Source organism: Oreochromis niloticus, linkage group LG3 (genome assembly GCF_001858045.2).
Source record: "Oreochromis niloticus isolate F11D_XX linkage group LG3, O_niloticus_UMD_NMBU, whole genome shotgun sequence".
NCBI lineage: Eukaryota > Metazoa > Chordata > Actinopteri > Cichliformes > Cichlidae > Oreochromis > Oreochromis niloticus.
This window is the reverse complement of record NC_031967.2, coordinates 45,184,653-45,196,918: the sequence shown is the minus strand read 5'-3', so window position 1 is coordinate 45,196,918 and position 12,266 is coordinate 45,184,653. Positions and strand designations below refer to the sequence as shown.

General features: G+C 37.1%; 1 long non-coding RNA gene across 1 annotated transcript; it reads left to right on the top strand.

Moving 5' to 3' along the window:
- The first annotated feature begins 1,830 nt into the window (after nucleotides 1-1,830).
- On the top strand, nucleotides 1,831-3,738 carry LOC112843312 (uncharacterized). The gene is made up of 3 exons (XR_003215593.1): nucleotides 1,831-2,304; nucleotides 2,421-2,524; nucleotides 2,621-3,738. It is a non-coding gene; the product is annotated as an uncharacterized LOC112843312 (long non-coding RNA).
- The last annotated feature ends 8,528 nt before the right edge of the window (nucleotides 3,739-12,266 follow it).

Sequence of the window (12,266 nt, the reverse complement as noted above, 5' to 3'; positions counted from 1 at the left end):
CATCAGCTGTTGTCTCTCTTAAGAGCATTTTTGAGCCCGGCATGGCCTACGTAGCTGTCAGTAGAGTGACGTCTCTCAGTGGACTGTATCTTCTTGATATGGAGGAGAAAAAAATATTCACCAACCCAGAAATCACTGCAGCACTTGAGAACATGAGACAAGCCAACCTTGATGACATGATGCCTCTTCTACACGTGAGACAAACACTGAGCAGGTCAGAGGTTTTCACCATTGTTCATCATAATACAGAGGGACTGCCAGCTCACATTAATGACATCAAGAGTCACCATGAATTGTGTCTAGCAGATGTTTTGTGCCTAACAGAAACACACCTGCGGGGCTCTTTTGTCGCAGAGAGTCTCCACTTGGAAAATTACACTTTGTTCAAACGCAACAGACACCTGTCCTACACAAACTTTCCCCAAATGGCAAACAAAAGTGGTGGTGGAGTTGCTGTTTATGTGAAAAGTGACATTCAAGTGCATGAAAAACAGTAACTGACCTTGAATTTCTGGCTTTAAAGGTTGAAGCACCAGTCAGTGCACTGATTGCAGTTGTGTACAGACCTCCAGACTACACTTTGAGGCCATTCCTGAAAAACCTGGTAAGCCTATTAGACTCATTAGAGATCATGGACTGTCATCCCATCATAGTTTGTGGTGATTTTAATGAGAATGTTTTATCCAGTGCAAACAAACCAATCCTGGAGCTGTTTGAGTCTAGGGGATACGCACAGGTCATCACTGCCCCTACCACAGAGAAGAACACACTGCTTGACCTTATTTTCATTTCTCAGCCAGAGCGACGTCTCCATTCTGGAGTCATGAAGACCTATCATAGTTACCATGACCCTGTATACTGTGTATTGTCCTGTGATGATTCATGATCTAGATCTTTGAATACAGTAAGTAATTTTTATATTTCTGAATGACTTAAGAAAGTAGAGCGATATTTAAAAGTTGACTTAAGAAAAAACGCCCTGCATTGCAGTATAATGTTTGAATCTTTTACATAAAATACAATTACATGAATTAAGTAATGATATCAGCAAAATATGACAATTTTATTTATTAAAAAAAATCTAAAAATCACCTACAGTAATCTATGAATGTCAGAAAAATCAAATATACCAGTTTAAAACGAACAGTGCAGGCATATCCTCTCTTGAGCCAGGCTTCAACATCCTGCCAGGCTGCCCCAGTCTCACTGTGGCTGGGAGGGAGGGAGGGTGGACCAGAGGATTGCCCACACAACACATACTGTAAATGTTCAACAGATTCTTCACTGTTTCTGAGAGAACAACACAGACTAAAGGTTGCTTTTTTTTTAAAAAAAGAAAAAGAAAAACCTAATTACAGCAATAATGACAGTTAAGCCAGGTTATCTGTGCCTCTATTTTAAAATACTATTTACAAAAATGTTATTGATTTTGGTTTGTTACAATCTTTAAACTTTTTCAAAAGTATATGATTATGTTTTTGGACAAATCTTTCGATGAAACATACATTTTTATGAGCTTTTATCATGTTTCAGCCAGTGCATTTATCAGGGTGGGTCTGGGTCTGGGTTGATAAATGCACTGGCTGATAACAGCACATTTCTGGCCAGAAATGTTTCAGCAGTGTTACATATGTACTACATATGTTACACTTGCTTTTTCTTACCAGCTGATACCCTACATTTGTATAGACATTGGATGGTGTGAGGCTGGGGAATTGAGTGTAGTGGGTAGGTGGGAGTTGAATGTGGGGGGGGGTGCGGTGGGAGGTTGTTAGGTTTCTTTTTTCTTTTTCTTGTTTTTTTTTGTTAAGAGAGACATAGTCCTTCTGTGTCTTCTCCAAGCTTCACATGTAAAATCCAACAGTGTGAAGCACATAGCAGCCAGAAACTGTAATGCCACAGATCAGAGAGGCTTCATCATCACCATCTTCGCCGTACGATCAGAGCGTGAGACTTCACATCTGGAGCACAGGAGAGATTCTGTGATAAGTCTTCCTTCTAGCTTGTCCCACAAGCAGTCGGTGAGATTTACTCACAACAAAAAGGGTTAATGACATTATTTCCATGAAAACATGTATTAATTCTTTGTAAAGTGTTTAAATTGTGTTTTCACTTGACCTTAGGAGTGTTAGAGTGTATTTTAATGTCTGTACTCAGGTGTTTCCCTCTGTGATCCATCCCCTTCAGAGCTGAGACACTCAGGACTGAACAGACTGCACAGTTTCTGTGACTGAGCCTCCAAAACACTTTCTTTGAAACCACACATGATAGAAGGGCTTTATATTTGCAGCAGCACTACTACAGGTATTCAGTTTATTACAGGATGTGTTTGTTTCTTAGGACCAGCTCTGAGTGCACACTACCTAACATATACACCTTTCTGTTCCTTACAAACCAACTACTCTGGATAATATGGCCAGTTGGCAGGAATGTTGCTGCAGGAAAACATCCCTGGAGATCACCATCATTGTCAGACTGACTGTGCCTCCTCTGTGCAGTGTCAAGATCCTCCCTAAATGAGTGTGTAAGTTCATTATTTTATTCCCTTTGACAAGACAAGTATCACTGATATTTACATTTACAACTACATATGTTCCTGTTTTCTGCTCTTCTTTTAAAGTCCTCAGCTATCCTGCTTCTGTGCTGCTTGACACACATCAAACACTGGCCGGATGACAGGGAGGATCCACTCTGAAGTCACTGGACATGATGAGGATCATCTGGGACTTTATAGTTTCACAGAAATGTTGTGCTTTTTGATTACAGGTTTTAAATGGACATAATGACTGCCTCTCTCTGATCAACAGGCTAAAGGATTGTTTTCATTGTTAGAGCTCTGTACAGTGTATGCTTATTTAATAGTTCATCACAGAGCAAACCTTTATTTATTTAACATATTTTTATTTTGTTTTAATGTTGAATTAACTGTGGGGATTGTTTTAAGTGGGCACTCGGGATGTCATATGACCAGAAATGTGGTAACTGGAATTCAACAGTATGTAAAAAAAAATCTGCTAAGAACAAAACACAGACAAAAAACCCCCAAGAGAACTCAAATTCATTCCATGTAATCCAATCTAAAACATTTTAAACTGCTGAACAGCAACACAAACAGTGTTAAAAACCAGTGTTAACAGAATGATTATGATGAGTTTGTACCAAAGTTTCAGGTCACATGGCACACCTAGTGTGTAGTGTGGGGTATCAGCTGGTAAGTATAGGTTTTTTCACATTTGTGTCCTTAGAGTTCAGATAGATAAAGCCTTGTGTATAATAATTAGTCATAACCACAACTCAAAGTCAGGGACTAACTAAATTTGGGACTTTGTGTCTGAGCCCAGGTTAAAACACTGTGTAAAAAAGCATTTAGTGGCATGGCTGAACAATGCTGTAAACTAATGATACTTATTTATCCATGTTCACAAAAAGGACTAATGTGTTAATTTGATTATTTGTATGTGTTAAACTGTGTCACCACCTTAGGCTTTCATTTGAGTTTACTCAAAAATCTCTCTACAGTTCTCTTTTACCACTGTGTGGACACTGTTTACATTAAAACACAAAAAAGAATGAGTAATAAAAAGATGTGTAGACAGATCAGTAGATTAAGTAGACCGATAGAAACAGCTGTTCAGCCATGTTCTAAGAAACCAACACAATTTAAAGGTTCAGGATTGTGGTTTTAAAAGTTGAATTTTCATGTATTTCATATGTTGCTTATTATTTTCATTTAGTTATTTAATTGAGTTATTTTCATTTATTCTCCTGTGAAGTGTTTAACAAAAAAAGCTACTTTAATTTCAATTTTATTTGTTTATTATTTTGTAATTTGTTCTTTAAGAATGGAGTCTGTGCCAGAAACTAAAGTTGAACAGACACATGACAGGATCAGATTATTAACACCTTAAAAAACATTGCAAACGTCTCTTTTTAAAATGATTTTTATTCTATTTTGAAAAAAGAAATGTTGAATTAATTTAAGTCCTTTTCAGAAAGAAGCTGTAAAATATGACTTTTATGAATATGAAGATTTTTATGTTATTTTATGTTATTTTCTATGACATACAAAACAAATTGATGTATGTAATACCATTAAACATGATATACACATGTGTATATGTCTGAAAAACATTATGCTGTATATTAAAGCTTGTATTTTCTCCAGAATGTTTGTTCATCTTTTCAGTTCAATTCAACAAATTTGTTTTTACATTTATTTTTATTATTTTTTATGAATTAGAGATTTATAATACATAATTCCAGTCTTTAAGTGATTAGAAGAATATGAACTTTTGTTATTCATTCAGAGGTTTTCTGACTAAATTTTCTTTTGTCATTACTCATCTTTTTCTAATTTACATTTTACATTTTCTAAACCATCAGCATGACTGCAGACCTGCTGATGGTTCCAACACCATCATTAAGTTTGCAGATGACACCACGGTGATTGGCCTCATCAGTGACAACGATGAGGCCGCCTACAGGGAGGAGGTGGATCGTCTGGCTGAGTGGTGCGACACAAACAACCTGCTGCTTAACACCGAGAAGACCAAGGAGCTCATCGTGGACTACAGGAGGAATGCTGACCCACATCCACCCATCCACATTAAGGGGACGGCTGTGGAGCGTGTGAGCAGCTTCAAGTTCCTGGGAGTCCACATCTCCGAGGATCTCACCTGGACGACCAACTGCTCCAAGCTGGTCAAGAAGGCTCACCAGCGCCTCTTCTTCTTGAGGACTCTGAGGAAGAACCACCTTTCCTCCGACATCCTGGTGAACTTCTATCGCTGCACCATCGAGAGCATCCTGACCAACTGTATAACAGTCTGGTACGGGAACTGCTCTGCCTCGGACCGGAAGGCGTTGCAGAGGGTCGTGAAAACTGCCCAGCGCATCGCCGGAGCACCACTTCCTGCCATAAAAGACATCTACAGGAAGCGGTGTCTGAAAAGGGCTGGGAAAATCATCAGAGACCCCAGTCACCCATCACATGGACTCTTCACCCTCCTGCCCTCTGGGAGGCGCTACAGGAGCCTCCGGACTAAGACCACCAGGTACCGGAACAGCTTCTTCCCCACAGCTGTCAGACTCCTGAACTCTGCCTCCTGACATCTGACAGCCTCTGTAGAATTTATCCACACCCTCACTTATCTTAACTGCACTACTGTATAGCTCTGTGTAAATAATCATTCTGTACATACAATAATTTTTAACCTTACAACTGTTTACAACTTGCATAGTTCCCATTTCTGTATAACTGTATAACTCATATTTCTGTAAAGTTATTTATTTCATATTCTGTATAGTTTTTCATATTTATATCCTGTTCATATCCTGTACATAGCTTGTACTCACTACAGCCTGTACATACCTATAGTTATAGAATATTCACAACATACTTCATACCGTGTACATTATAACATACCACAATAGACCCATTTCTGTAATATACTTGCATATCTATATTATTGCTAATATATATTGTAATATATCTATATCACTAAAGCACTTCTGGATGGATGCAAACTGCATTTCGTTGCCCTGTACCTGTGCATGTGCAATGACAATAAAGTTGAATTCTATTCTATTCTATTCTAAACATGTTCAGCTCTTTTCCAACTTCTTCTGTGTGAAAATCAGCTTTCAAAAGTTCTGCACTTTTGTTTTCAGGTTAAAAAGTCTGTATTTTCCAGCTAATTCAACATTTTTAGCTTAATATTCAGTAATTATTTCATTTCAGTGAATACATTCAGATTCAAGCATTCACACTGCAGTTTCTTCAGAAAATGCACTTTAGAAGAACAATACTGTGAATGCTTTTACAAGTATTCACACTATTGTTCTTCTAATCTTTATTATTATTATTAGTGTGAATGCTTGTAAAAGCATTCACAGTATTGTTCTTCTATTCTTTATTATTATTTTTTCACATTCCGTACGTTATTTGGACGCTAACTCCTTCAAAACCGTTCAACTTAGAAAAACCATTCAAACACCATTAGATTCCTCTTCTTTAGGACATGACTGCTTCTACTTTTCTCATTTTTAACATTTATATTTTTAATTTTATTTAACTTTTTTCAACAAAAATTTCCCATGTATTTCAATGGGGAGACCCTTCAAATTCTCATTCAACTTACTCATTTTTAAACTGTATCTACTTCCACATACGTTGACATAGAGCCACTATTCAAACTTTAAAACGAAGACAAGACATTCAATTATTCAACTTGTATTTATCTTTTCAATATCTATTATACTTTTTCTTCAGTTCCAGTTTAAGTTTCATGATGTTTTTTCACCCGTTTCAGAGTTTATAATGGGTGTGTATGGGACGGAATGTTGGGGCTAGAGTGAGACAGCTCAACTGCCAGAGTGAGAGGAGCGAAAAAATTAATCTTAAAATATTTTTTAAAACTGCTGCTGTGTCCGCAGCGTTTGCTCTACAGGTATGATTTTACCCTCAAAACGTAGCCATCGCTGTCCTCTTTCATCCAATGTGTTTACTATTGTCCTAGGTGCTATGGTTCTTTCATAAATGTCACCAAAGCACAGCCTCCTCCCTCCAACTCCTCCATAGACTCTAATGTTAAAATGGCTCAGAAGGTTCGTTTGAAAATCAGAAGAGCATGGTGTTTTTACACTCTCACCACGTCCATATAATAAACTCCACAGGCATGACAACTGAGAATTAGGTAGACTGGACATTGCTGCCGCTCACGATGAAAGAATTTCGTCAATAGGACCTGTATTTTTCATTTGGGAGCGATTTGTTTCGACCTGACTTTTCTGTTCATTTTAAGCAGCAAAAGTGAGGTGCATGTCTGTGTACGTGTGTATGGAGCCATTGGGTGCAGTCACTATAGCAACCAGGCTCACACCTGCCTGCCTAACGAGCTCTGTCCCTCACTCTGCCAAGATTCATCTTAAACACTTCTCTTTCAACTGCTGCTGTGTCCACAGTGTTTGCTCTACAGCCCTCATTTTACCCTCAAAACGTCGCCATCGTTGTTCTCTTTCCAACACCGTGTCTTTCAAAGCTCACACATTTAAACTTTTTAAACTGTGGGGATTCAAGTGGAGGGATCACAATTTAATCATTCAGTGATTCAAAGAATATGAACTTTTAATATTCATTCAGATGTTTTCTGACTCTAAATAGTCTTTTCTCAATTCTTAGGTTTTTCTAATTTACATTTAAAACATTTTCAGCTCTTTTCCAACTTCTTCTCTGTGGATGTCAGCTTTTAGCAGTTCAGCACTTTTGTTTTCAGTTGCAAATTTCTGTGTTTTTCATCTCATTCAAAATTTTTAACTCAAAATTCAGCAATTAATTCATTTCAGTGCATACATTCAGATTCAAGCATTCACACTGCAGTTTCTTCAGAAAATGCACTTTCTAGTTAGTGTGAATGCTTGTAAAAGCATTCACAGTATTGTTGTTGTAATCTTTATTATTAGTGTGAATGCTTGTAAAAGCATTCACAGTATTGTTCTTCTAATCTTTATTAGTGTGAATGCTTGTAAAAGCATTCACAGTATTGTTGTTGTAATCTTTATTATTCTATTTTATATATTCCGTACGTTTTTTGTACTCTATCTCCTTCAAAACCGTTCAACTTAGAAAAACCATTCAAACACCGTTAGATTCCTCTTCTTTTGGACATGACTGCTTGTATTTTTCTCATTTATAACATTTATATTTTTAAAATTATTCAACTTTTTTCAACAAAAATTTCCCATGTATTTCAATGGGGAGACCCTTCAAATTCTCCTTCAACTTACTCCTCTTTAAACTGTATCTACTTCCACATACATTGACGTAGAGCCACCATTCAAACTTTAAAACGAAGACAAGACATTCAACTATTCAACTTGTATTTATCTTTTCAATATCTATTATACTTTTTCTTCAGTTCCAGTTTAAGTTTCATGATGTTTTTTCAGCCGTTTCAGAGTTTATAATGGGTGTGTATGGGACGGAATGTTGGGGCTAGAGTGAGACAGCTGAACTGCTAGAGTGAGAGGAGCAAAAAAATTAATCTTAAAATATTTTTTAAAACTGCTGCTGTGTCCACGGTGTTTGGTCTACAGGTATGATTTTACCCTCAAAACGTAGCCATCGCTGTCCTCTTTCATCCAATGTGTTTACTATTGTACTAGGTGTTATGGTTCTTTCATAAATGTCACCAATGCACAGCCTCCTCCCTCCAACTCCTCCATAGACTCTAATGTTAAAATGGCTCAGAAGGTTCGTTTGAAAACCAGAAGTACAGGCTGTCTTTACACTGTCACCACGTCCATATAATAAACTCCACAAGCATGAAAACTGAGAATTAGGTAGACTAGACATTGCTGTCGCTCACGGTGAAAGAATTTTGTCAATAGGACCTGTACTTTTCATTTGGGAGCGATTTGTTTCAACCTGACTTTTCTGTTCATTTTAAGCAGCAAAAGTGAGGTGCATGTCTGTGTGCGTGTGTACTGAGCCATTGGGTGCAGTCACTATAGCAACCAGGCTCACACCTGCCTGCCTAACGAGCTCTCTCTCACTCTGCCAAGATTCATCTTAAACACTTCTCTTTCAACCACTGCTGTGTCCACAGTGTTTGCTCTACAGCCATCATTTTACCCTCAAAACGTAGCCATCGTTGTACTCTTTCCAGCACTGTGTCTTTCAAAGCTCAGAGATGTAAAGTTTTTAAACTGTGTGGATCCAAGTGGAGGGATCACATTTTACTCATTCAGTGATTCAAAGAATATGAACTTTTAATATTCATTCAGATGTTTTCTGACTCTAAATTTTATTTTCTCATTTCTTAGGTTTTTCTAATTTACAATTAAAACATTTTCAGCTATTTTCCAACTTCTTCTCTGTGCTTGTCAGCTGTTAGCAGTTCAGCTTTTTTGCTTTCAGGTGCAAATTTCTGTATTTTTCATCTCATTCAACATTTTTAACTTAAAATTCAGCAATTAATTCTTTTCAATGCATATATTCAGATTCAAGCATTGACACTGCAGTTTCTTCAGAAAATGCACTTTCTAGTTAGTGTGAATGCTTGTAAAAGCATTCACAGTATTGTTCTTCTAATCTTTATTATTAGTGTGAATGCTTGTAAAAGCATTCACAGTATTGTTGTTGTAATCTTTATTATTCTATTTTATATATTCCGTACGTTTTTTGTACTCTATCTCCTTCAAAACCGTTCAACTTAGAAAAACCATTCAAACACCGTTAGATTCCTCTTCTTTTGGACATGACTGCTTGTATTTTTCTCATTTATAACATTTATATTTTTAAAATTATTCAACTTTTTTCAACAAAAATTTCCCATGTATTTCAATGGGGAGACCCTTCAAATTCTCCTTCAACTTACTCCTCTTTAAACTGTATCTACTTCCACATACATTGACGTAGAGCCACCATTCAAACTTTAAAACGAAGACAAGACATTCAACTATTCAACTTGTATTTATCTTTTCAATATCTATTATACTTTTTCTTCAGTTCCAGTTTAAGTTTCATGATGTTTTTTCAGCCGTTTCAGAGTTTATAATGGGTGTGTATGGGACGGAATGTTGGGGCTAGAGTGAGACAGCTGAACTGCTAGAGTGAGAGGAGCAAAAAAATTAATCTTAAAATATTTTTTAAAACTGCTGCTGTGTCCACGGTGTTTGGTCTACAGGTATGATTTTACCCTCAAAACGTAGCCATCGCTGTCCTCTTTCATCCAATGTGTTTACTATTGTACTAGGTGTTATGGTTCTTTCATAAATGTCACCAATGCACAGCCTCCTCCCTCCAACTCCTCCATAGACTCTAATGTTAAAATGGCTCAGAAGGTTCGTTTGAAAACCAGAAGTACAGGCTGTCTTTACACTGTCACCACGTCCATATAATAAACTCCACAAGCATGAAAACTGAGAATTAGGTAGACTAGACATTGCTGTCGCTCACGGTGAAAGAATTTTGTCAATAGGACCTGTACTTTTCATTTGGGAGCGATTTGTTTCGACCTGACTTTTCTGTTCATTTTAAGCAGCAAAAGTGAGGTGCATGTCTGTGTGCGTGTGTACTGAGCCATTGGGTGCAGTCACTATAGCAACCAGGCTCACACCTGCCTGCCTAACGAGCTCTCTCTCACTCTGCCAAGATTCATCTTAAACACTTCTCTTTCAACCACTGCTGTGTCCACAGTGTTTGCTCTACAGCCATCATTTTACCCTCAAAACGAAGCCATCGTTGTTCTCTTTCCAACAGCATGTCTTTCAAAGCTCAGAGATGTAAACCTTTAAAAGTGTGTGGATCCAAGTGGAGGGATTACACTTTAGTCATTCAGTGATTCAAAGAATATGAACTTTTAATATTCATTCAGATGTTTTCTGACTCTAAATTTTCTGTTCTCATTTCTTAGGTTTTCCAAATTTTAATTTAAAAACTTTTCAGCTATTTTCCAACTTCTTCTGTGTGAACATCAGCTTTCAAAAGTTCTGCACTTTTGTTTTCAGGTGAAAAACTCTGTATTTTCCAGCTCATTCAACATTTTTAACTTAAAATTCAGCAATTAATTCATTTCAGTGCATACATTCAGATTCAAGCATTCACACTGCAGTTTCTTCAGAAAATGCACTTTCTAGTTAGTGTGAATGCTTGTAAAAGCATTCACAGTATTGTTCTTCTAATCTTTATTATTATATCATCTTCCGTACGTTTTTTGGCATCTAACTCCTTCAAAACCGTTCAACTTACAAAAACCATTCAAACACCGTTAGATTCCTCTTCTTTAGGACATGACTGCTTGTATTTTTCTCATTTATAACATTTATATTTTTAAAATTATTCAAGTTTTTTCAACAAAAATTTCCCATGTATTTCAATGGGGAGACCCTTCAAATACTCATTCAACTTACTCATTTTCAAACTGTATCTACTTCAACATACGTTGACATAGAGCCACCATTCAAACTTTAAAACGAAGACAAGACATTCAACTATTCAACTTGTATTTATCTTTTCAATATCTATTATACTTTTTCTTCAGTTCCAGTTTAAGTTTCATGATGTTTTTTCACCCGTTTCAGAGTTTATAATGGGTGTGTATGGGACGGAATGTTGGGGCTAGAGTGAGACAGCTCAACTGCTAGAGTGAGAGGAGCAAAAAAATTAATCTGAAAATATTTTTTAAAACTGCTGCTGTGTCCGCGGCATTTGCTCTACAGGTATGATTTTACCCTCAAAATGTAGCAATCACTGTCCTCTTTCATCCAATGTGTTTACTATTGTACTAGGTGTTATGGTTCTTTCATAAATGTCACCAAAGCACAGCCTCCTCCCTCCAACTCCTCCATAGACTCCAATATTAAAATGGCTCAGAAAGTTCTTTTGAAAATCAGAAGAGCATGGTGTCTTTCCACTGTCACCACGTCCATATAATAAACTCCACAGGCATGAAAACTGAGAATTCAGTAGACTAGACATTGCTGGGACTCACGGTGAAAGAATTTTGTCAATACGACCTGTACTTTTCATTTGGGAACGATTTGTTTCGGGCTGACTTTTCTGTTCATTTTAAGCAGCTAAAGTGAGGTGCATGTCTCTGCGTGTGTATGGAGCCATTGGGTGCAGTCACTATAGCAACCAGGCTCACACCTGCCTGCTTAACGAGCTCTCTCTCACTGTGCCAGGATTAAACCTCAAAATGTCTGTTGCATCTAAGCAGTTGTAGCAAGATTAACTTTTTCAATAGGTACAATAACACAGGTTTGACAGGGTTTTGCCACAGATTAACAGTATGTCAGTAGTTAGTATAGGCCAACTGAATAGATCATTCTCATTGGCCAGTTAAATTCAAGCTGATTGTGTATTGGTGGACTCATCTTCTGCACACAGGCTTTTCAGATCTGGGCAGTTGGAGTCAGTTGATGACTTTAAAATATCTTTTCTGACTGGATAATTAAAGCTCACAGCATCTACCTGTCTGTAGTGGATTTTCCCACATTTTAAATAATCTAATCTCATTTAATGTCTCTGTTTTTAGTCTGTATAGTTTATCTCCCCACGAATACACTCAAAGTACTCTTAAAATAAAACCCACAAAACAGTTGAAGATGACATACTTTTTATTTGCTCGTTTAATGCCAGTTGCCCACTTTCTCTGTATGTCACTCATTCGCTTATACTCAGGCAAAAAGTACCAATTTGTATGCTTATGAGTCTTGTGTATTTTTTTTCTGTTTTAACTGATGGTCAAATTTCCAAGCACCAC